We start from the raw sequence: 27,784 nt of genomic DNA on the forward strand, positions 1-27,784 counted from the left end.
ATGTGTTTGTGGACACCCTTATTGTAGCAACAAATTGCTACAGGCTTCTACACCACGACAAGATGGTGTCGTGTCGGTGGTGGAGATGCAATGGCTTTATCTAGATTTAATTTTTAAGCGTAACGGTTTTCAGGGTTAGTCGTAGACAGTCTGGTTTCGAATTTTTTATGAGCCTCTTATATTCACGCTGTGAGTTCTGGAAGTTTAAGCAGTCTTCATTCTTATTACCTTTGCACGCACGATTGGGAAGTCGTCTGGTTGATTTTCTGAGTCATTGGAGTTCTCGGCTCCACCATGGAACGTTAAGAGACGGCCCATATATCGCATTCAAGGTGGTAGATTCCTGTTGAAGGACGAAACCGCTCAACATATTTACTAAAATTTTAAACGATTCACTATAAGAATAGTGAAGATTAGATGAACGACTGTCGAATTTGTATGTTTCGCACTCGTGGCATCCTCTGTGTCCGTTGTACTAAAGTGTCGTAAGTTTATAGTTGAATTGATTTTAGTGTGACTTCACGATAGAAGTGGAAATCAAATTATTGTTGCGTGTTAGCCAAATGGTTTTAAAACGATTCGTTGGCAAAGAGTTGCCTCCCTGTCTTCAACTCGAAGATTTAGATTAATCGAGGACCGTGTGCTATGTACTAGAGCGTGGAAAAGCGAAAGTGAAGGAGACCGCGCCTGAGTTTACCCGTCTCTGTGGCGGACTTTGACTGGTTTTGTTCAGCCTCCAAAAAAAAAACCGGGCTGCATTAAACACAATTGTGTCTGTCAAGCGTCATTTCTGAGTGAATTGTCAGTCGTCAATGCAATTCTTAAGCAAGCGATGACTTTGGCTGGTATTGCGTCCGACACGCAACCTGCTCAATTCGAGGGGTCCGTGAGGGACCTATGACTAGTGGCTGTAGTGGCACAGGAAATCCGCCCCTGAAAGGAAGATGCTGATGACCGCGATAATGACGCGACAAGAAAACGCTCGTCGAAGTCCTCAATTAAAGTCTACCTGCCTATAGCCATACGGGCTGATAGACAAAGAATTTTTCAACGACTGCGGTATTAAGTTATTATGCTGGGATGCGGGAAGAACCGAGACTTCAACGCCTGTATCGACCAGGTAGTTGCGCCCGCTCAAGGGGTCGTAGATTGTGAGCCGACGTGGTGCTGCATCTCGGGTAGCAGTCGCCAGAACTTCCGGCAAGTCTGATTTGCTTGGTGAGAAATTGCAGGGGCTGGTATATTTTAGTAGTTAGTTTTTTCCAGTAAACCTACGATGGTATCAGCATGCCTCGGTACTTGCCGAAGGTCCCGATGATCTACTGACTGATCGCCCCATTTCGGGAGGCGGGTGTAGACCTTGATCTAGTCCTACTCCCCGAACGCAAAATACTGACGGCTTCTGCCAACTTAGAGGCGCTGGCTGTTAATACTGCCAAAATTTGCTGCAGCTAACTCACCTGGCTTTAGTAGTTCTTCAGAGCTCAAGACCAGCTCCAAACAAACACTTATGGAGTTTTCTACCTTTGATATTTCACGCTTTTTACGATCTAGTACACTCAGGCATCCGTCCAAAGAATTGGTTAGTCACCGCAAAATATGTCAATATGCTCCCTATGAAATCGGTCATTAACTACTTGGTCACTTACTGTGCTTTGTATGCGAAAAGTTCCAAACCATAAAACAGCTGAGAAAAGAGGTAGGCGTGTTCCCTCCGCCCACCAATCGCTTCCACACAGTCCATCTAAATTTAATTGGCCTTTTACGAGATTCGATTTCAGGAATTACCTTATCGATTTCGAGGTTCACCCGGTTACCCGAGGCGATACTTTTGGCACAAACTTATGCCCAAGTCCTCTGTCGAGAGAAGATCCCATGCTTCGATGTACCTGCAATCATAATCACCCGTCCGTTTCAGATGCCACCGGTTAACCAGGTGTTTCCCGCAAGCCAATGGGATGGTTGAAAGATAGCGCAAGATGCTGAAAGTCGCTATAGTGGAACAAGATGAATCTTCTTGGTCACAAGTCCTTCTACTCGTCTTACTTGGCCTTCGATAAGTTTCACGGATTTGTTATTCTGGGAGAGCCTGAGACTCCTTGCGCTCGATATTTCGGATTGTTGCGTCTGCTCAAGGACGCATTGCGGAAGTTTAAGCCGCGACTATCACCCAATCACACGGAAAACGTGACCGATGTGTCGTGGGACCTAGACTCCGGGACGCACGTCCTAATTAGGGTCGGCATCTCTCGGAGACCGCTGTTGCCGTTTTACGAAAGACCTCGATTCTACGAGCGAGGCCCACACTACAGCCTCGATGTCGGAGCCGGCTCAAGGAGACCCTGTAGAGTGTTTCTCCGAGTGTTTATCGAGGCTGTAGTGTGGGAATATACCCCCCCTTTATCACCAAAAACTTTTCGACATAAATTTTGATTCCTTACTACTTTAAAGTGAACTTTAGTATTTGAATTGCACTCAAAAGGGAAATAAAAGTATAAAAACTAAAAGAACCCCGTCGTAATTGGTCGCAGTTTTGAAAGGAGGTGAGATGGATAGCTTGCATGTAAATGGCTGCAGGCCACCACAATGTCTCAGGGAGTGGGGGTAAGTGAGCAGCTGCAGGAACTTCTTAGTCTTGCGGGTTACTCACTGAGGGAGCTATCACCACACCTGAGTATGAAATGCAACTCCAGCGAATAAGAAGAGGGAGAAATTTAAGGTCCGGATAACCGGCTGGAGTCGTCGTTATGATTGGGTCAGGCTCCCATAATGGTCGGCACGGCGTCGAAACCGTTAACCGTGGAGCGGTGTAGTAGACACCACACGCAACAATCTGTGGAGACCATTTCAACTGGTTCGCGTAGGCAGCGGATAGTCCCTTTATCATTCGGTCCTACTACAAGATTACAGGTACATCATTTTACTGCCTCTTATTGCACCAGCCATTCGTCCAGCGTTTCCCACCTTACGCCGAGATGACTGTGCCACGGGTTGCAGACCATTACCATTTTGTTACTCCCAGGTACACAATACCGGTCGTCATTATAGGTGTGCTCGACTTTCGATCATCGCGGAAACTGGTGACCAAGGATCGATGGGAGTAGAGACGGCGGCATCAACAATATCACGCCGCACTGCAGGCAAAAGTTTCAGAACACACACAGAACACACTTCTTCGCCATCTGGCTGAAGTCTCTGTTGAGGTTCAGGATGTATTCCAAAAACCGTATATAGAATGGTGGAGAAGGTTTGCTGGAACTATGCCAATGAAACAACTGTAATTAAAATTCGGTACATACTAAATGTTCAGAATGCAAAAACGTGAGGAACCACTGAATTATTTTTCAGATCTTTCAACGAATCCCAACTGAGCGTCCAGACCATGCACTTTTCGGTAACGGAAGCAAAATAGTGTTCGAATGGACTCTGGGGGTTACTCGCCCGTCAAGCTGAGCATGCTGAGTGGATTACCGCTGAAGGTACCCACCATGCCGGCTATAAATGTTTTGCATGTTACCTAAAAGGAGATTCGATGAGCCATAAACAGCTCGAATACTGGACTGGATCGGGAGCAGAATTTCTGGTATAAAAAGTAGACCAGTATACATGGTCAGAAGGTGCATAGGTTAAACCAGGTTATTAGTCGACCTGAAGGATTTCCACCCTTCCTCACTGCAAGGGTTACTTACCTTATCCCCAAAAAAGGATACGGTTCAGGACGCCACAGATACAATACCGCTTCCTTACTCACCAACCCTCTAAAAGTTCATAATAAAAATAATAATCCTTGGTGCAACAATCCATATTGGATCAGGGCTTTGAAGTGTGTTAGAGCACTTTATTCAAGACCGTAACGATACACTACAGGATTACAGTACCCTACAGGAGGCAATGTGGTCAGCATTGCGCTCGCCCAGATTATTACCCTGATTTGAATCAGGTACTCATTCACAGCTGAGTCGACTGGTATCCGACATCAAATCACGATACAAATCTCACTGCCATCAGTGACGTTTGAACCGCGACCTTCCATACGACAACCGTGTGCTGTAACTACACAGCTATCCGGACACAAAAGTTCATAAGGTTAACTATTAGAGGAAGCGTCAATCTGCCTCTCGAGATCAACAATACCCTGTCCGAGTAGAAGAAGGACTGCCGAGTTGAATCACGGGTTTGCACAGAGTAATTCATCTTAAACTCGGTGATTATTAGATAGGGAACTAGCAGCCAAAGAAATCTTTTTAATTGCTATGTCGACCACGGTAGTTTTTAACAACGCCCCGCGCACCTGTCTAATCAATACATTACATCTGCACCATATTGATCCGAGGATAATAAAGTTTTTGTGCGAGGCCATTGAAGGGCGGCATACCACTATTAACACCTCAGAAATCCGTATCCGGAGAGGCATCTTCTAGGGGATTCGTTAGGACTTGTTTGGTTCTGTGAACCCTCTTTGCTGAATGATGCTCTAGGGTATGCTTTTGAAATAAAACATGCTCTGCGAGCTAAGTGAACACAATTAACATGCTGGATGTGTTTAGACCTTAGGGGTCTGCTGCGAATAGTGGAAATGTTTAGCCCTGATATTCTGGTGGGATTTGGTTTAGATAAGTATTGAATCTAAGCCATCTGCAAAGATCACCATGAGCCACGTGCCAAACATAACTATGACACATTCAAGATATGACCGAAGCAGACTTCTACAAATATCTAAGAACTGTGCATGGAACCCTTACTCGAGTTGGTTGTCTGAAGGGATGCTCTGCTGTCCAAATTTCTACAACGTGTGAAGCTGGTACTGAGGCAGATTGTGGGCTGGCTCCACTTAATTTGAAGAATCGATCTTTCAATCTTGAAGTTGAAAGCAATATACGGTGCAGTATGTCTGCTATTCGGAACGGCGTGGTCGTCACCTGAGCTTACCAGGCACATAATGAAAGGGCGTGTGGACAACGACCAGTGGAGGATTTGTGGTTTAGCGTTAGAGACATTGGATTACCTCATTTCTGCCTTACGTTTGGTTTATGATATATGCGGTAATCGCAAAAGTGTAGATGTTGTCTATTCAGGTTGACGCCGGTTAGAAAATTTCAAAAATTTAAATCAACGGAAGTTCTTTGGCGGAAAATCAGCATGGAACTGTATATGTCTCGACAATTATGACTTCCAATGTACACATCCCCCCATTGGTTTTTCATGAGAATACCACCACAAAGAACTACCCGTGGCTGCTGCATCTCTCCGCCATTACTGCACTATTGGATTATTAGTTTTCACAGGTCCGTCAAGAAATCACATCAGCAGATATCAATCACAAGAATTTGCATATTTCGAAAGTATTCTCCGAATGGAAATTATTCCGCTAGAATACGTGTGACGTCCGGGAAAAATGGGTGAAATTTGAATTTGTAATCATGCAAGGAGAGTTCGGCGGGGTTTCACGGTCCCGCCACAACCACCGGCAACAAACTGATACAGAAAATGTCATGGCATGCTAACGTTGAAACGTTGAATATCTGATATCTGTTTGGCGGATTTTTGCAATTGCAACACAGAGAAAAATTATTTTATCCAAGTGATAAACAGACGTACGTCTATTGAATTGGAACCGCAATAAAACACAAATATGCAAATGTGCATAGAGTCAACGATCAATGCAAGATGAAATGCAGAAATTGGATAGCATGGAAATGGGGAAGGCATTGTAAGTGCATTATTTAAATGATGTAAGCGGTTTCGAAACATTCATCTCCGCTGCCTGGCTACGTCTTCGAATTTTCTTTGAAGAGTTCGATTTTAAGTGCAAAAATCTCAGTATTTATGTAAATGCTGTCCTTAGTTCGCTGAATTAAAATTTCATGAGAGCCGATGACGATCAGTTTCGATGCCTATATGACGGGAATCGAAAAATAATTTTGGGCCCCGAATTTGGCCTATTACGAAATCAAAAGTCTAAACCAAGCAAATTTATTGAGTAGCATTTGCTAAAGCTATTTACGATTATTTCTGCTTCTGAGGCTTCTTCCTCTCCTCCTAGCTTCAAAGTCATTGGTTGGGATTATTTCTTTAATGTATGCAAATCCCTCGGAATTTTTGTTCTGAGCTCCGTTCCACTACAATAAAGACAAATTTCGCGAACATAAAAATTTCATATTTTATTAAAAAAATTTTTGGTGAAACAAGAACTGGAAGCCGCATGTACGTCTTTTGGGCAAACTTCAGCAAGAACTGCTTGACATTAATTTATTTGCAATGCGCTTACCATAAAATTGAAATAATTGGCAATTTGTCGAGGGGGTCACCTTGCCTGTTGCCGTGGCCTGAACTCTACGCCTGCTAGGTAGCCTGTGGCAGTCTTCTTGTTTTAGCAATTTTTAGTTGTTCCTACGCAGAAGATAAGCCGCTTAGGCCATTGGGCCATTGGCTTTCGCAATTTTTTCGCACGTTATCTGAAATTTGATTCCTCACCTTTTCAGGTGAAATTAAATGCATTTTGCATATTAGCGTTTTCTTTCTTGAAGTTTTTTATAAGATTTTCAGAAAAGGAAACATTGCATTCCAAGACATTTCGTCGCACGCTGAAATTACACTACGCACCTAATTATTGCTTTTCACTTTTAAATAATCAACATTTCGATCGGATGTAAAAATGAAAGTTCAGCAGCGAAATGTTATTGTAACCGAATTGAAATTGGAGATATAAGATAATCGGAGGTTCTTTGAATTACACTGGAGGTGCAAAAGAGAGCCTTTGGTAAGTGCATACTCGGATTTCAAAATTGGGGCTTCAATGAACGGAGTAACCTATCTGGTCTATGTAAATCATAGTCTGCGAACCGATATGAAAAAATTAAAATCGAACGGTGAGTTCAGAAGATATCTCAGTGCTGGGTGATTATCAAAATTTAAGCGGTTTAGTGGCCTACACCCGGCAGAAATCCAGAAAGTTTCAAGTTAATTTCAGCCTAGGGTGTAATGGCTACGAAGATAAAATCATACCGTCATTGTAGTTCATCGGTATCGGCTTTAGGTAGCAAATAATTAAAAATTTTAATAGCAATCCGTCAATCGCACTATCAAATCATCACTTGGGCCTGAATGATTGCCAACTGAAAACGGGCGATGGCAATCGCGACAAAACGCAAACCGAATTTCTCGATATCGGTTCGAAAACGTTTCAGAGGCTGTCCATCAAACTTCCATTTTGGCTTACATAAAAGTATCAACGGCATATCAAACCTTAATGAAGACTTTCCGTACTTGACGGAGCCAAGACATCGGCAATGGAGTCGAAAAAACGAGTGATCCATCTTTGGATCAATCTATCAAGTCGAGACTTAATCTGCCAGCTAATTACAAATTCTTTATACACAATCTCAAAATTGGGGACCCATCATCCAGCGCGCAAGCTATTTCGGGTCCACATGGGCCGCAAAAGAGAAACATATTTTCGTTTAGATTTGAATGATTTTTTTCCCACTTAAATAGTTTTATTATTGCTATCAAATATTAGAATTGGTAGATACCTCCTGTTCGATGCTCCGCTCCCCACCGTCTTTTTGGTCATAAAATCCAAATGCCAGTCATAAATTACAAATTTATAACGCACTTCAGACGTTTTAAGATGTCCGTTAGTATGCAGATTTTGGTAATAGACCAACGCTACCTGTCTTCGGAAAACAGTTTTTTTTATTGTGCTTCCAGAAGTTATTCTGAAGCCTGAATGCGATCAAGACTTAGGAATTTCTTCGATTCGATTACCAGCATTTTGACGATAATTTGTTCTGAGTTATGAAGTCTCATTAAAATTATTGAGAATTAAACTCAAAGGTTCATTACTCCGACAGAAATTAACGAAAGAACGACAGACGAAAGATTCCCCAAAAGTTGATTTGGATCAAAGATATTTTCGTTTTTCTTCCTATTGTAGTCTCTTCTGTGGTTCCTGTTATTTGATCTAAAATTTCCAAAATCTTTTAGTTGCGAAATATCTGGCATTTTCTGTCTAGACACGTCATAGTGTGGTTGGAAACTTTTATGGGTGCTACTAGGAAAACAACATACAGTGCTTATAGTTAATTGTACCCTGATACGAAAGCACAAATCTCCAAAGATATCCTTCCTCTACTCTCTGAAGTTCTTTTTCAAGAATTTATTGTAATCCTTTTCATTTCACCAATTTTACTAAATCGGAAATGGAGTCAAGGATTTGATTGACGGTCACAGGGTTTATTCAGTGAAATAGTTTGTTACAGAAAAGACGGTACTATGTTAGTGAAACAAGCTTGTTTGGTTTTTGAAGTTTACTCTCAATTCGAGTCAATCTTCCAATTGAATTTAATTGGCCAGTAGCAATTGGGATAGTAAGAAATCAGATTGGTTTGAACGTTGTTCAATAATCAGATTGGTGTATGACGGTTTTCATTGTCTGGTATTATGTTATGTTGTTCCATAATAAAGCCTATTCGCTACATATGTGAAAATTTCTGTTCTGGTCCCGAGGTTTAGGTGATAACTCACTTCTTCATCGTTTGTTATTCCTCAGGGTGCTTCCACCGGGAGACTGCGGGACAGTCTAATATTGATGTAAGATACTATTTCGTCCTTTTCATAGCCGCGTCTTGACATTGGGTTTTCAATCTACACCTCATCATCGGCAGATGTTTCCGTAGAAGAAAATCAGTAGTTATTAGACATATTAGTGTCTTCAGTCTCAGTTTGCTTAGTCCAATCTGTCGGCTATTCAAATCTGCCATCCATAATGTAATGTTAATTTTCTTACCAAGGTTTTGTGTAAAACGAAATCTTATTAAAATCGGTTTACTCTCTGTCTGTCCGTTCGTCTGTCACACATTTTTCTCGGAAACTGTTATAGTGATTGATTCCAAATTTGTTGGAAAGGCGGGAACTGTAAACGCTCACGCATATAGTGAGTTACATAATTTTACGCAGAATTTAAGTTGGGGTCCCCATACATGCTAAAGGGGAGTGTACATTTTTTTCACCTAATATAGTCATGTGGCTTATCAAATGAAAGGTTTCAGTTAGTACTTTCCAAAACCAGTCTTAGTTTTGACATTTGTTGACAAGCTTGGGAGTGCGCGGGTCGAAAGTGATTATTTCTTTCATGGACCCATTCTCAGAAACTACGCAAAAGAAAAATTTAAAAAAAAATCAAGAGGCTGCCACTATATGGTGTCCGAAATACATTCTGTACCGATATCCCTTCAAATAAAGTTAGTAATATATTACTATGATTTTAGTATACTATAGTCTGTTAATTTAATTTTTAGTAGCTTGCAATCGTCAAACCCTTGTCATCCTAGAATCAGCAAATTTTGCTGCAATGTAGGCTATAACATAAAGCATGATCCTACAAAATTTTGCGGAAATCAAATTCAAGACTTTGAATGTCAGTTTCACGGGAAAGTGCATAATATTTGCATATATCACGTGCTAGGTACTAACGGGAGAAATGTCCACTCAAAAATTTGTATAAAAGAAACTTTTCATACCTGTCCAGTTTCGGGTTTCCCGACTTATTCATGCTTATATTCAATTACATGAGTCCCCAGCCTGACTGATGATGCTGATTTAAAGTGCAGACTTCGATTCTTGGGATACAATTTGGGATCTCATTTATTTATTTATTATTTATTTGAAAAACCGCATTTTCGATTTTATGAGTCAGAATGGCGTAGTGGTTAGAATGTTAGGCTGTTGCAGGAGAAGGTCGAGATGGGAATATCATCGGCCGCAGAGGGATTTTTTTATTGACATATGTCGGGTACCAGTCAACTCAGCAGTGAATGGGTACCTGTAATCAGGGTAATAACCACGGGCCACATTGTTTCCAACAAGGTACCGCAGGACTATAGTGTGCCACTACAGTCTTGAATGAACTACTCTAACACGCTTCAAGGCCCAGATCCAAATAGGAATCAATGAGAAATGACTGAAACTTTCATAAAAAAAACAAGTCACATATTTTCCCATGCGTATATGGTTAAAAACCCAAAATATTCCACCATATTTGATTCAAAATGCGATATACGATTCCCCGTGATCCCCCTTTCACGTGAGCTCACTTTCTTCTGACGTTCTACACGTATTAGAATCATCATCATCAACGCCGCAACAACCGGTATCGGTCTGGGCCTATCTTAATGAGGAACTCCAGACACCCCGATTTTGCGCCGAGGTCCACCAATTCGATATCCCTAAAAGCTGTCTGACGTCCTGACCTACGCCATCGCTCCATCTTAGGCAGGGTCTGCCTCGTCTTCTTTTTCTACCATAGATATTGCCCTTATTGACTTTTCGGGTGGGATCATCCTCATCCATACGGGTCATTTAGACCCACCCATCGTAACCTATTGAGCCGGATTTTAGCCACAATCGGACGGTCATGGTATCGCTCATAGATTTCGTCGTTATGTCGGCTACGGCATCGTCCATCCTCATGTAGGGGGCCAAACATTCTTCGGAGGATTATTCTCTCGAACGCGGCCAAGAGTTCGCAATTTTTTTTGGTAAGAACCCAAGTTTTCGATAATCGCCTCGGGCGTTTATACTAGGAAAGAATAAGTAGATCAACGCCGTACCCGCATCAACCATCAGCCGACATTCATTCCAATCCATAACATTACAAATCAATTACCCAAAGCCAAGAATATACATCTTCATGTGTGCGTGTGGATGCACACGAAATCGTTTTCTAGCTTAAATCCAATGTAAAGACCAGCCCGATGCCAGGCCAAAGTCAGCCCAAAGCCAGCCTAAAGCAAGCCCAAAGCCAGCTCGATGCTAGGCGTCGGCATCCGTGATATTACACTGGTGATGTCAATTTTGTTAATCGCTTCCTTGTTAACTGTAAACAACACATTCCCCTTGCTTTGTGTATAGTTTTCAACAAAATCCTGGAAAAGTGTTACTTTGCACATTATAGGGAAAAACCTTTATCATCCATACCCTCAAGAGCAACGACCCTTTTCTAGCTATAAACTGCTGCCCGATCAACTACTGGCCTACCGCGCATTTCAGTCACTCGTTATCCAAGAGCAACAAGGTTTTGTGAAACATCGATCTACTGCTTCAAATCTTCTGATGTTCTGGCTTTAATTCACGACAAGAGGTGCAAGCAATTTATACTGCTTTCTTTAAACCCTTAATTCCCTCTCCAAACTGTTTCTACTCAATTTCCATCAGAAAGATCCTTGAATATTCTTGTGTAGTTTGGCCCTCTTTCCGAAACTGTGACTGTCACGTTTTTGAAGTTGTTCAATGTAGATTTACTCGGACCCTGGCTTTCATAAAGGACTTTCCTTTTGTTGACTCGCTTGCTCTGCAACAACGCTGCATCTTTCTTGATATGTGTACCCTTTATAAGATTTGTAGGTGCCCGATGGACTACTCTGTCACATTTGATATTATTTTCCGCGTCGCCTCTCGTAGTACAAATAGTATGGATATTTTTGGAGTCCCCTCCGCAGTGTATGACGTCTACTTTCACTCCTCGATCCGGAGGCTATGCCGGCCCCACAGCGGTCTACAGCTTGTGTCTGTCTTCTAATTTTAAACGTAAGTTGAGCCACTTACTTGCTCCTCCTTTCGAGGACAATACGTAACTAGAAATTTAATTTCTGTCTATTGTTATTAAATAAATAAATGAGTAAATACAGCTCCTTCCAGGAAAAATCCAGCGCAGGAAAAATCCTTATTTCTTTTGTACCTGCATTGGTTCAGTTATAATGTCGAAGAGAAAGGGGTTTACTTGAACTTTCGACTGTAATCGGCAGACGGCTATCTGGCCCGTGTGGCTAATAAGTTCTTCGTTTCAAAGAATATCAGGCCAGAAAACACTGATAACGCAACCTAGACAATCATTGATAAAGGCTTGGAGCTGTCAGGGAACAATCGAACTCATCTCCCACGTGTTATTCCCATATAGCAGGACAGAAAGAACATCAGCGCAAACCAACGTCAACTTGAAGTTGGTGTTAAGACATCTGGATTTCCAGATTTTGCACAAATCAGCCAAGGTAGATCCAGCGCTGCTATACGTCGAGCGATATGAAGGCCGTTGTCGGCAAAAACAAGCCTATAATCAATACCCTCAGTGCTTCACCTCGTAATTCAGGTAGGAAGAGTGCGATAAACAGTAAAACTGAGAATATTAGCTTCGTTCATATTTATCTGCAGTTCCACTGTCGCTAAAGATCTTCGAGATGATTGAAAGATTATTTAACACCCTCAAAGCAGTTTGGCTATCACTGGAGATTGCGCTCGTCAATAACCTAGTTTGCCGCCCTTAGGATTCCATATACTTCAACATCAAATCGTTGCATATTGTCGCACTTTTCGTTTTTATTCGAGAGCTAGACTCTTGCTCCAGAACCCTGTTCCATGTATCCTACCACGGATTCCTCTGGGACTGCCCAGTCCTCTCTACGTTTCAGGGTAACTTCATATCTTCTACCAGATGTATGGGAGCCGTGAATCAGATCAGATCAGATGCCAGTAACTCTTCCAATGCTCTGTGCCCCCGGGTCCGTTATCCACTCCCCCCCCCCAAGTGCTGCAAATTGAGTCATGCATTTAAAGCTGCGCCGGATGTTGTGCTCATGGCACCTGTCATACCCAGACATACAGTTTTTTAATAATCGTTGGCACAACAATCCATATTGTATCAGCGCCTTGAAGTGTGTTAGAGCACTTCATTCAAGACCGTAACGGTACACTACAGTACACTGTAGGAGGCAATGTGGTCGGCATTGCGCTCGCCCGAGATTATTACCCTGATTTGACTCAGGTACTCATTCACAGCTGAGTCGACTGGTATCCGACGTCAAATCACGATACAAATCCCACTGCCACCAATGAGATTTGAACCTTCCGTATGACAGCGTTGTGCTCTAACCACTCAGCTATCTGGACACAGTTCTTTGCAGTGCATTTATCCACATTACCACATGAGACCTGAGCCCCATACTGAGGAAAAGGTCCATCTGCACAGTTTATAGGCTATGAGACCTCTTTCAACTTTATTTATACATGTTTGTTCCAATGAAACTATTTATCTGGAGTGACTCCCAGATATTTCACTTCTTCCGACAGTTGAAGGATTGTAGCTCCCATCTCTGGGAGGCATCCAGTTTTCTCCTTAATGTATATAAAACAATTATGATTTTATTGGAATTAACTGAAGTTCGGTGATCTGAGAGTGAGGCTTCGTTAAACATCCACCAGACCGTAATCGACTCTAATACTTTTGAACTACAAATTGTTAGATCAATTATTTCACTTCTTCTCGCACCCTACGTTTGCAGTCATGAGACCAAATCAATGAAAGCAAATAGCTTCTTTCCTCTAGGATTGCATTTGCTACTTCCCCAATAAATATGCTGAGCGTTCACGTCGCACTTATTATTACCACTTGATTCTGCTTAAGCTGCCAGATCCCTTAACTCTGGTGTCGGTGGAGGACACAAATAATCATAGGGTAAATAAGCAGAAGCAGCTATGATGTTTTTCCTCTTGCCATTAACCTGATATTGTATGATGACCGGATCTATGTCCCGGGAACAGAATTGTCTTAGCGTAGTTGCCTCTAACCGTCTTTCATTATAAAAGATCCTAATTCCCTTTACTGATCCAACGCCATATATTCTAATTAATCGATCCCATGGCCCTCACACCGCACCGCTAGAGACTCAATCCTTCGTGTTTGATTTCTTTGATAATAACCGCACTTGGAGGAACAGCACTTCCCATCCATAAAAGGTGTCATCTTATCCCGTAGGGCATTCATTGTTTTCCACTTCCACTTTCTATAGCCTATTCTGTAAATGGTATAGGAAAAGTTACCAGCAGCTAGGATTCATTCTGTAGTTCCTTCACTAGTGCGAACCTACATACGGGGGTTTTGCACTGTATGCGCAACCCACCGCGTGGAGCTCCATTTTGGAAAAGCGCTCTATCTTTTGTGAGTCGAAGACCATCATTGTTCTTCGTTCTCAAAATGGAGATGATACTCTACAGTTTCCTAATATGATTGAATTTCAATCTATCTAAAAAAGAGTGGAATACCATGTGGTCACTGCACCGGAACACGTTTGGACTTTTTTGGTCCAGTTCGAATAGCAAGCTGAAACGTTTGTAGATTTTTCCTTCCTGCCATTCACCCTCCAGTGTCCGAAGTCTACGACAGGGTTCTGTTCACCCAACATGCGGATGATGCCCCGTGCCTTCCTTCGAGGGCCAAGAAACCAACATCCGACATATTCTGTCCTGTGCAACTCATTGTTGACAATAGTGAACTTGGACTCACTACCGGAACTCAAAGCCGGGGTTACCTGCTGGGGTCATTTAAAGGCAGCCTCATCAGTGCACTAAAAATGGAGGAGCCCATCGCGAGAACCTTGATTGTTAAATTTTGGCTTTGCTACCCTTATCTTTCTTCCGCTCCTCCTGGTTAGGGTGAAGAAGAAGGTTCTGACAGGCAGGAAGTTCCTTTGGCTGAACTTCCCTTCTGTGAAGCTTTCCTCCTCAATTTACAAGCAGATTTGCGCTGTACTACTGCGGACAGCCGGCCGTAGTGGGATTTCCAGTTTCTCCCAAGTTGAGAGGTGCCGTACTTTTCTTTCTGGCTGGCTTCGCCGTTGGCACTAAATGCAAGCTCTCCATTGAGTACTATAGATTTCTTCGTTGGGGAATGTGGTGAGGTCTCCAAAATCCATGTCTTGTCCACGACCTAATTGCTTATGATCGCGGGTGGATTGAAAGTCTGCGACTTCTTACCAATTGAAGAGCCATGGCTTCCATATTCACACCCTTAGTGTAGTATGGACACCCTTAGTGTAGTAGTAAACTACTACAGGCTCCCCCACCATGATAAGGTGGTTTCCGAGGGGAAAATTTCAATGCTTACCAGTGATTTAAATGTGTTGGCTCTCGAATGGAAAAGTGGAGAGAAAAACGCAACAGATGCAGTTAGATATAGTTCCGGCTAACCTAAATCTTAACGAAGGCTTACACTCACGGCGATTATCTTCGAAATATGAGGAGAACCATGCGGTAAGGAAATACTGGTGGTTTTAGTGTGTAAAAGTCCCATCAAATCCCCAAAAATCAGCTAGTGTCTTTAGAAGACTTCTTTCTCCCTAAAGAAATAAAAAATACTGGCGGAGAGGCAGGCAGTAAATCGATTGAAGGTTTTGTGGTGTATACAGAGAAAACATTGGTCGGCATAGAACCAGAGCCGTCAAGAAAAAGCCCACGCTCGTAGTGAACTATGCGGAAAATCCGGGCGTCCGAAGAAAACATCTAGGCCCTTTTCTTACCTCTCTTGTCAGGCCTGGTTGCCTCCATGCGACACAAAACAATTAAAGAAGGGTGCAAACCACCTTCGACGTCCTGGTGAAGTCCAGGCAACAACCTAAGAACGGAGAGCTGTGACTAGTAGCAACCACATCATTTCTGCTTGCAGTTGACTTTTATGAATATTTCAAAAACACCGAGCACCACTACGGAGTAAATTCGTGTACAAGGATGAAGTGTTATGAAAAGGGTTCAGCTATTAACACTTAATTGGGATTTAAATATAACGTGAAGGCTATAATGAACGTCACGTGGAACAAAAAAGAAAAAGAAAGATTTGCAGAAATTTAGATGGTGACAATATTATTCTACATATCTCCTTCAACATATTTTGTTTTACGTACCCCGATTTTTTACCTCATATTTTCAGGGTAGACTATAAAAATCTGTAGTACTTAGCGATTTGCCTCCATTTATTTCTTTATCGTTATGTATTAGATTGGTTGGTTATTTCTTCGCGTAGGATTCAATGTCAGAAGTCATATGTTCGTCCATAAAATCACGAAACCATTTCTTTCAAGCACAGTTCTTATCTGGTTAAACCCGTTTTGGCATTAAAATTTATAGAAGAATCTAGAGCCCCTGCTCAGACCCATGTCATCGTTAAAAATATCTGCATTCCCGTAAAAACTACACGCAATTTGCAAAAAAGCTACCCACTTAACGCAGTAATTATAAAACCGAATTTTGCTTATCTAATAAGAAGATAAAATAAAAGATTTCCTTTATAGCATCAAATGAATTCCTGTATTAATTCCGCACTAATATACAAACATTATGTACAAATGTTGTTAATGCTTTGTTCTATATTTATGTATTTTTAGAGTCTATTTGGGAATAGAAACCAATTTCAGAGTTTAACAAATATTATACCGTAAAATTGGAGATTAGCATTAGTAATGCGAAACTTAACGTTTCGAATTTAAGCTTCGTGCACACCGTCGCCTTGACGATTGGGACAATCTTCGCCTTGAGAAAACAGACTCTGATTCGGAGCATTTCAATTCTTGGACAACTACCCGAGTCCAAAGAGTGAAATTTGTCCTATTCGCCCATGAAGTTAACGAAGGTTTTGATATTCCGAAACTCAGTTTGGATTAGGCTTTAGAAAACACTCGGCAGAAAAACCATTTCATTTTCAGTAAAACGATTAAACCAAAGCTTCAAAGCTGAGTCTAATCCTGAATTATGTGCCGTCCGTATGAGAATAGAAGCGTTCGTAATTCGGTCACTGACTTATCCTATTAGGAAGTTTCAATTAGAAGCTCAAGAGCAAGTGCCGAATCCAACTTGAATTTCTACCTAATAAATTTCAGCATTTACTACGGAGTCTACTTCATCAGATAATGGCAAAGCCCCTAATATATCTTCTCCAATAAAATTAGATAATAATTATGCAAATTCGTCATGCAGCATTCGATGGTTGCCAAAAAATCATTTCGTCGTCCCAAACAACGTCTCTGCAAGGGTAACCTTCAGGTTGGAGTGGCTTATCTTTAAGATGAATTCTGGAAGCGCATTATCAACGCCAAGAATTTATAAGACATGGAAAAGATGAGATGAACAAAAAGAGCACGAAAGGAAGGAGATGAATAAATCGAAAACGAGAATCCAGAAATGCTACTCTGCCATATATTACAACTTTACGACACACTCCTAAGTGCTAGCCATAAATCTATAGAGCGTCTCAATATCAACAAATTGGAGACATTGATTGGATGCCCATAAAAAGACGCGCATTTCTCGAATCTCACCGTTGCGTTGTTGGTTCAGGTGAGAAATAGGGTTACCGCCAATGATAGGAGGTGAGACATGGATGTTTCACTTCCAAAGTGACGTAGGGGTCCAAAATCTATGTCTTAGGAGAAACTGAATCAAGAAATGTTGGCAAATAATGAAATCTTATTGAACGGCTCTGGAGTAGATTTCTGAATGCAGAAGGTTCAGAAATAAATATATTTCAGGGCGTGGATACTTTAATAACAGGATACTAAGGTAACTAAATAAGCTATCATTATCGTTTTACTTAGCGATGAACGATTTCCAGGAGTGTATGCCAAGTAATTGAAAATAACTACAATTTATAGTAATTGGGCAAGATTGGAATTCGGTCAGCAATCATAGAGGTGAGATACTTCATTACAAAATGCGCAGAACTCTTCATGACCATAAAAGGGATATTCATTGCATAATAGAACAAGTTACAAGAAGACCAAAATAAATGAACTTGATACCATTACTCTGAAAGCTGAACAAGTGCCATGAAATTTCTGTTTGTGGTTAATAAAAACAGGAGATGTTTCCATCAAAAGGAGTGTGATTGAGGTATAAAGATTATGGCGAATCACAAAATTTTATAAGGGTATCAACAGTAAAGAGGGAGAACTTATAATTAAGTTGATACTTACCTGAGTGAATGGGTAGGGAAATTAATCATTGGCAAACGGAGCCTGAACACCAGGGACTAAGTTCTCGCTGTATCTTTCGCTGAGCTGCCATTTAAAACTATGTACGTCAGTCAAAAGCAGCAGTGAAAGTTGGCAAGTATTTAAATGTAGCACAATTTGTATATACATCTTTATTATTATTAATCAAGTTCACGTTCAAACATTCGTCCTTCGGACTGAACTGGCAAGTAAGCAAGTGGAGGCGACACATTCTAATTCCTCCTCTTTTAAACAGAAAGAATAGCGTCAAAGCTCCAAGAACTCAACTTCAAGTCGATATCATAACCAATTACAAGAAGGATCAGGCTGGAAAAATTAAAGGAAACTTGGATCAATTGCAAATACAATAGAACGAAGCTTAATAGGATTCAAAGAACCGCGTGTGCAGTTGCTACGGGGGCTCTGTCGTGCCCGGCAGATGCTCTCAATGTACTCCTGCATCTCCTTCCCCTAGACATCCACATCAAATATGTTGCAGCGTGCAGTACCGTCAGATTACGTCAGTCCGGATGCTGGACAGCGAAGTCCTACGGCCACAGCAGCATCCTAGATAAAATACCTCGAGAAATCTGGGCATCCCCCACGGACTATGTCACTCGCAAGCTGAACTTCACGAGAAACTTTGCTGTGGATCTTCCAATCAGGGCAAAGTGGAAGACCGGCGGCGTGTTGCAAGACTATGACACAGTATTCTTTACGGACGGATCAAAGATGGCCTATGGAGTCGGTGGGGGGGGTTTTCTCGAATACATACAGTGTATCCGAGTCGTATGGTCTCCCAGGTTTCACCATCAAGGCCTTGTACTCAACAACGACATCTTCCCGGGTGGTGGGGCAGTGCAGAGACGAGCTCAACCATCTGGGCGGCACGCTCAAGGTCACTCTCCTCTGGGTTCCCGGGCATAGGAACATAGAGGGGAATGAGCGGGCTGACGGATTGGCCAGGCAAGGCTCTGCTCTTGGCAGTCCTCCGGCGAATACAGTCGGTGTTCCGCTGGTGATTGTCGGGGGCGGAGTCTACTCGCATACCTAGCAGCCGCGGGCCTGAGATGGCGAAGGCTTACAAGCTGTCCCAAGTCAAGGAGAATTTGGCCCGCTTATAACATAGCCCGATCACGAGAGCTCCTGTGCCAGACGCGTGCAAATGCATTCAAGATTACGGCGGTCTGCACGGGGCACTGGCCCATAGGGGACCATGTCGCTAGGCTCGGCCGAACCTGCGGAGAAGGAAGGGAAACCCTCATGCACTTTCTCTGCGACTGCCCAGCTCTGGCTAGAGTCAGGCTGCGGACTCTTGGTAAACCATTCTTTGGGGACCTCAGGGAGATTTCTAGCTACAGGGTCGGAGAGCTGCTTTCCTTTGTGAATGCTATGGGCTGGCTCTGAGCATCCGTGCCGGCTCGACTCAGCCTCCCTGCTCCCATAACAACAGTCACGGCCTTAGGAGTTTGTGGTAACAAAACGGCGCACCAAAGCACTAATTGTGCTCCTCGGGGCGGCCACTGATACCTACCTTTGCGAAAATCAACATACCACAGCATATAAGGAATTGGCGAAAGAGTCAAGTATATTAGACATTGGAAAGTATGGAGCTTGACTACTACAATATCCCAGAAAATGATGAACATCTTTCGATCAAAAGTCGCATCAGCAGTCGCAAGCGAAAGTAGTGCAAAGGAGTCGATAAAGCTGGAAAAAATTGACATACCGTCATGTAATGGGACATGCTTCCGTTGGTTTCCTTTCTGGGATCTCTTCAAAAGCGTGGTCCATGAAAATGCCAACCTCAACTCTGTTGAAAAAATACAATATCTCCGGAACTCCGTGCGGAGCAGCTTACTAATCACTTTAGGATAACAAAGGTGAAATAAACAAATGATACCACAGGCATCAGCTGTTGGAATGTACACCTACATGCTGCAGTCTTGCTTGTCTGCTCACCTTCATAGAATATTGCAAAATGTTGACAACAATTGGAAGCAAGTACTAGCTTTTTGAAAGCATCGAACTTTCCACTTTATGGAAATCTCAATTAGCATTTTATGTTGTCGTTTCATGAGAAATTACAACCTATGTTTTGGTAATTAAGTTCAAGAATACACTCAAAGTTTTCACTACTTCTCGTTAGGGTTAGAAAATTGTGGACTAGCAACCTGTATATTTTCAAACTTTATTCTTACCGAAACGTCAACAACATTTTGGATAGAGACAGACTTCGCTCAACGCCCCGCTCAACGATATCGAGAGTCCTCCTCGCTTTCTTCAATTTGAGCGGAAATTTCAACGAAATAAGTTGGACTTTCTGGGCCTAAACGAAGTAAGATGGCAGACCCCTAGAGAGCACTCCTCTCCCTCAAGCCACACTAATTGTTTCTGATAGAGTTGTAACTGCAAGATTCTGGTGTGGAAGCTCTGTTGACCGCTGCAAGTGACGCCGCTCGAACTCCGATGCCGAGCGAAATCCAAGAAGTTCAGGTTTGTGTGCGTCACGACAAGAGAGAATTTGCTATTACGCTAGTCAGGGGCGTGAAAGATGCCTCCGTTTATGGCTGAAATGGTTAGTCACCGTAATTTGCAGATATGGGCTGTTCCGCCAAGCTGAAGAAAGATCATCACGGCCACTAATGGATCCAAACGCAATAAAGTCGCTAGACTTTAGCCGCAGAATTACTTATAGCTGCATCTGTAGTTTCCGCAAATCTGTTACTTCCACTAGTACGGCAATTTTGGGAATCCGAAATATTTGCCAGAGTTTGGAAGAAGAGGCTGATCGTTAATATTCTAAAGGAGTGTGATAATCGCAATTACCCCGGAATGCATCATAGAACATCTCGAAAGCTAGATTCATTGAGAAGAGGCCGGCATTTACCCATCAACACACTACGACTCACTTCCAAACAGTACGCCGAGTTTAGATTTTCGCTGATCCTGAACGCTCTACGTAGCGGACGCATTCTGGAGAAACTAATGGCCATTATCAGGGCGACGTATGAGGTCCACACTTGTTATCAGTGACGTTGTTCATGCTGCCTTGTCCGGAGGACGTAGAGGAATTCAAAGGACGATGGCATGCCACAAACTCCTTGACTACGCTGATGACATCTGTTTGCTCTATCATCGGGTCATACACCTTGGCCACATGGCTTTGGAGTGGAACTGGAAGAGAGGTAAGTAGAGTTGGACTGGAGATAAACACCAACAAAACTAAGCTTCTCAATCTGACGGATTATCTCACTCTTCCTATCTGCATTAATGGGCAGAGCATTGAATCTGTTGTTTCTGCGGACGGTAGCACCGAATTAGATGTTGTCCGGCGCATTAATAGCGCTAGATCCGTTTTCCCTGCCTGTTCAAAATCTGGAAAGGCAGTTATCTCAACACTAAGATCAGGTTGAGGCTGTTTGGCATTAGTGCTGTTTCAGTGCTGCTATATCGGAGTAGTACATGAAAAGTAAACTGCACTCTTACTCAAAGCTTACAATTGCATTGCAGTGTAATCCCAATAGGACTGACAAGAGAGTCGCTTCAAGGGCATTTCGCGCAGAACAGAAGTGGATCGGAGGCGTCTCCAGAAGTCATGAGGGAGTTGAAGGGCATTTCAAGTAACCACGAACAATGGCGGTAGGCGTGGTTGACGCGCTATACCCTAACAAAAAGTAAATGGCAAATATACATATATACATGTATTGATAATTGGTAGATACTTTGTGAATTAAATTATATGCCATGTTGAAACAAAAGAAAATAGTCATATTTCTATTTATTGCTTCTTAAAAACCTTCCCTTAAGTCCGTTTTTAGTAAGTGTTTTTAACGTCTGCTTGTGCACTACTTTGCCTCTAGTTGATTTGGATGCGTCCACAATATTTCTGGCTTCAAATAAGTAGATCCAGACTTGACGAAAGGCGACTGGTAAGGAATCCCCGGAGTTTCCTGCCAGCCGTCGAAAAAGCCATTTCAATGCGAAATAGAGGTATAACAGGAACCTGCGCTACTTTCATTCCGGGCCGCATCATTTGCACCTCGAGTATATTTTGCTGTCGACTGGTATACCTAGCAGTTTTCTTTTTATTTCACTTGAAGAACAAGATATCTCTTAGCAGCAGGGAGAGTGCAGATTATTTCCGAAGAGAACCCTTCCGAGGTATTTACGTTTTGAATTTGTGGAAGCTAGTTAACCACTTATTAAATGCAAGGCCTAACCTCGATTTTTCCAGGGTGATTGTGTAAATGGTAGTGTTCTAGCCAAAGGCCACAGGTTCTTTCTTCACAAGGGTGTTCGCATATTGACAGGAGTTGGATTACCCAATCAATTCAACCAGTGAGTGATGAAAGCAAATAGCATATTTTCCAAAGCCAGTTTTTGGTCTATCTTTGTGGAGCCACACACTTGGTGAGCGAATCTTTTTTAACCTTTTCATTACCAATAATGTTTATGTATTCCGTTCAATCAAACTAGTTTAGGTTCAAAGCTTGATATGAGGCTCAAGTTTAAGTAGTACTGCTTGTCTACCAAATTAGAATAGTGCAGCCCCATCAGCTTTGCCAGAGGCAATTCCTGTAGCCGATGGTATGATGTAAATTCAGTTTGAAATGTGATCCTAATTGTTGGAAGGTGTTGCACTAGTTTTATTTTGGGGTTTCCTGAGTGCGGTGAGTTCCATGTCCCCTCCAACACTGATTATTATGTGTAAATTATTAACTACCTAATACTAAAACAGATGCCCGTTTAGTTTCTAAAGAACATGTTTCTCCTGTATCGGTTAGTATAAAACAAATCGAAATTCACTTGGAAAAAGTCGGAGAAGTGCTAACTCTGTAGGGGCTACATAGGCTGCAAACAACATTTCCACAAGGAAATGATGGCAAAAATGATTCCGCTGCTGTTTGGAAGAAAAGCCGTGCGTACCTGCTCGCAACAATGGCGTATCAAATCAACCAAAAGGGGTGGACCTTCGGGGGAAGTTTACATATTTATTTGCTTTATTAATCTGTGATGAGCAGAGAATACTGCAATTATTTAATTTATATTTATACATATACGTTGATTGCGGTCTTGCGAATCAAGCTACCGATAAAACACCATAAGGAATGATTGGTCCGTCGCGCACTTAATAGTGGCGATTTCGTGACGAGAAAGTAGAAATGATCCCACTAACGTCATTGCGATTACGAATGTAGAAGAATGGTCGAACCAAGTTAAAAGCACGATCCACAAAGCGGGCTATATAACTCTCGCGGTCACCAAGCCAGATAAGCTGTTCGTCAACCGAGATACTGAGCTTTGCAATGACGATATTGGAATAAAAGTGCATGAACAGAAACGCCTCTGCCACAACACAAACGCTTACCAATTGGCAATCTTATAAACATGCCGACCAGGAAGCAAAGAACGCTGTCACCCTAGTGGTCCATTACAAAGATCTTTGCAATAAACTGGACACTCGGGATGTCGAGAGAGATATGTATCAACTTGTCAAAAGCCGAAACGAGCGTACACAGGATATCGAAGACTTATGTTGCGTTAATGACAAGAATGGTACTTTGCTTACCGGCCGACGAGCCGCGACGGATAAATGGCGAGAGTATTTCTAACCCGTCAGCATGGTTGAAGTCGAGGAAGCAATGAAACGAATAAAATCGGGGAAAGCAATAGCTGACATCCAACAATGTGGCTCGGTGTGTTTTTCAATCAGGCTATTGAGGAAAATAGAGCACCATCTGACTGCCAAGAAAGTATTACAGTTCCAATATGGAAAGTGGTCCAGGAGCATGTTCAAATTATATCCGATCTGGTTGCTATCCCATACCATGACGATTTTTCGACGCTTTCGTGACACCCGTATTCTCGAAATCGTTCAAATGACCGTAAATCAAGCCGGGTTGGTCAAGAACTGCTTAACTACTGACTCAATACACACTGCGCGGTTACTCCTGGAGAAAAACCGTGAGAAACATCCACCTCTTTATGTTGGATGTCCGGATCTGGAGAAAGCGTTTAACCGAGCGCCACATTAACTAATCTGCTATTCTCTACTATAACACCTAGTACCATAGGAGCTTGTGCGCTGGGTTAAGTTGGTCTGTGTATCATAACCGCTTCGCGTCTCTGCCGAAGTTCATCAAGGATGCGCCCTCTCATTCTTCTTTGTTCTTGTTATAGGCACTGTCACACGGGACATCCAAGGTCCAGCGCAGCAAATGATGTTTTCCTAGCGTTTAATAGCAAAAATGATCTTGGGCAACTTGTCCGAAAATGGAATGATCGCCTCATGCAACACCGTCACAGATTGAAATAAACTGAATTTTTGACAATCGATCCCAATGAAACAGGCACTATCACTGTAAATGAGAGTGGCCTGCTCAGAAGTGAGCGATTTAAACATCTCGGGTCAATGCTATCACGAACTGTGTTATGAGTTTGCTTCACGCTTGGATGAAGTGGCATTCCACAGTTAGCGTTCTTTGTGATCGACGTATGAACGAGCATCTCAAATATAAAATTTACCGCAATGTCATGCACCCTGTCGCTCTCTGTGATTCTAAATAGTAACTGACTTTAAAAGACAATGAACGGCGTCTTACGAACATGATGACGATGGTACTACCACTATTGGCGTAACACGTTATGATCACGACCGAAATAAGTTATGGTATGGTAACGTAATTCGCGCTAAGGAGAATTCTCTCTCCAACATTGGTCTGAACATCGAAGTCGACGGACTTGTGAACGTTACAAAAGCTAAAGAAGAAGAAGAAGAGAAAAACAAGTCAAAAACTCTACTTCTTTGAGAGTAAATAAGGATAAAGTCATTGGACCAAGGCTTCAAACGGCTATATTCAAGTAACATTCTGTGTCGACTAAGCTGCTAAAAAGTTTAAAAGTTACGCCTAAGTCAGTTAAAGAGATTGAAGGGAAATGATAAATTAACAAAAACAAGACGGTCAGAATAAGTCGAGCGGGGAAAGAAAGAGGGAATCGAGTAAACCTCCTATGCACAGATTCAATTGCACGGCATTCATAATTATGGCGAGGGAACTACACTCCACAAGCATATTAGGCGACGAGTGGGTCATACCATGAGCACTTGGCGCAGGGCAGTAGAGGAGGAGGGTAGGGTTTTCGAGGAGTCCTGGAAGTAAGTTGAAACAAATTTTACCGGGCCTAGTACGATGGTGCGTAGGTGTGCCTAACAGGCTATGCCCCACTAAGGTGTAAATGGCAGCCATATAATAAATGGCATTTCCGCGTTAAGCGGCGGCTTGTTTCGAATGCATCACCGATATAATTAGTTAACGTTTGACAGAAGCCCTACTCTGATCAGCAAGCGAACCAGGTAGGAATAAAAATCGGGGAAAAATTATCCCAAGAAAAGTCATACGCTGAATTAGGATAATAACAATTCGGAATACCGGAAGCTCACCCTTCGTTCATTTTATATAAGAAACTTCTACGCAAATTTTTTTATCCGTATATATCTGCAAATCCAAATTTCCAAATCCTTCATATTTTTCCAAACTAAAAGTCATACGTACATAATGCAGTCATAAATATTATCCTCAACCTAAACAAACAAATTGTCTATTTCCTAAACAAACAAATTGTCTATTTCTGCACATATATATGCACGGAAATAAATTGATCGTACCAACATTTCCGATCTACTTCGTGCGAAACAGCATATATATGTACATATATATAATACGGTTGGATTAATGTACAAACATATCTATCTGAATTAGACACTACCCCCAAACTTCATTAGCACGCATATACTATATACCTACATACACACATGTCTGTTTGGAGTAATTGACATTTATATACAAATGACTAAAAAACTAAAACAAAATAATTTTTTCTGACCCCATTCATATGAACTCTGTGGTATTGACGAATTGATATGTGATGATGGCGTCATACACGTTCTAGAATGCACGAAATCTACAAAAAATGGCAAAGTTTCACCCCTATAACTTTGTTATTAATTGTTGGATTTTCTTCAAACTTGACTAAATTGTGCCCTATGTTATCGCTTACACTCTTGCCAAATTTTGTATTTGTGGGAGAACATAAGGGAGGTTGCCGGGTAAATTTCTAAAATGTCGGAAATATACTATTATTAACTTTATTTGTTCAAATATCGGAATCGGATGTATTTTGAGACCTAGATTTCGTACCACCACTGAGATTTTTTTCAATTATTTCCGTTAGGATAGGTTTGTTTCACACAAAACCTTGAAAAGTACGATTCTTCAATCTTATATGAAAAGCGGGATAAGTGGACGAGGAGCGTCATTCGAGTGATCCATCTCTCTAAAGATTAGGATTGTGCATTTCAAATTAGAATTTTCGAAGTCGAAAGTAGGGCTATAAAGTTTGCCCTATCTATATCATCAGAGGAAGGTACGAGTCTCAGTCGAGATTTGTGTTGCGCGAGGGGCATCAGTGACTTCTACAATGAATCAGACACGGAATTTGTATCGACTAGGAGGAGAGGTAAGGCAACAATTACGAAGTCCCGGAAAAATTGAAAGGTAGGCCCACATATTTAAATAAGAGAACATTGGAAAGTACATCGAGAAACTCGCCGACACGACAGGTTGGACACCAACAAAGCCAGTGCATGCATGCTATTATGAACGGGACACGGGGGAGACGGAATCAGGCCAATAATGGACTCATAGAAAAGAGCACTTAGGCAAATATTGAGGAGAGGAAGAATATGCTGTCTAACCATTATGCAATCTAGATACAAGCCGAGTTTCAGATATTCAGATGAGAGATGAGGGTATTAGCACAGGTGTTCACCGACTGCCTAAGATAAGGGTTGTTTCCCGCAGATTGGAAGTCACAAAAGTTTGAATTGATCCTGCAGCCAGATAGGCTGTGTTGTGAATCAATGTCTAGAGGATATTGATATCTGCCTTCAGAATACAATAGGCAAGCTTCTCTAGCGGATAAATTATAACCGGTTAAATGTAATAATTGAAAGTGCCAGTTATTTATCAAATAGATAGTTTGACTTTCGGAAGACTCTGTTAGCGGTTGATGTCATTATTAAGCTAGCCAGGTAAGGAAATACTGCATACTGGCGACTCTCGTCATCAAGAACTCATTCAATTCTGTTAAAGGGAGCCGCATTATCAAAGCACTGATTGTTGTATAAACATCGCACGCCGCTAGATACAACCTTCGACTAGAATACTAAAGTAGTAGAGAATTCGAATGGAGGGCCAAAGAGGTACAATATAACGGCATGTGTTCCTTAGGAATCTCTTCTGGGTTCTGTGCTATGGAACAGGAATAAGATGGCATTCTACAGTGCCCAGTACCTAAGTAAGCCGTCGGACTCGCGGATGATATCAATGTGGTCATACCATAAAAACATAGCAATAGCAACAAATTCATACAGAATGAATAGTTAACAGCTGAGACAACTGAACGCGTTCAGCAAGGCAATGCCAGAACAGTACCCCCATGGGGAGAGAATGGAGAAAATATCGAAGATTTTAGCAGAAAAGAGTACGGCATGCACATCTGCAATTGAGGGCCCGCGATTGTTGGTCTGTATCTATCATAATAATAATAATCGTTGGCGCAACAATCCATATTGGATCAGGGCCTTGAAGTGTGTTAGAGCACTTCATTCAAGACCATAACGGTACACTAGGAGGCAATGTGGTCAGCATTGCGCTCGCTCGAGATTATTACCCTGATTTGACTCAGGTACTCATTCACAGCTGAGTCGACTGGTATCCGACGTCAAATCACGATGCAAATTCCACTGCCACCAGTGAGATTTGAACCGCGACCTTCCGTATGACAGCCTAGTGCTCTAACTACTGAGCTATCCGGACACAGTTCTTTGCAGTGCATTTATCCACATTACCACATGAGACCTGAGCCCCATGCTGAGGAAAAGGTCCATCTGCACAGTTTATAGGCTATGA

Source organism: Hermetia illucens, chromosome 4 (assembly GCF_905115235.1).
Source record: "Hermetia illucens chromosome 4, iHerIll2.2.curated.20191125, whole genome shotgun sequence".
Lineage (NCBI taxonomy): Eukaryota > Metazoa > Arthropoda > Insecta > Diptera > Stratiomyidae > Hermetia > Hermetia illucens.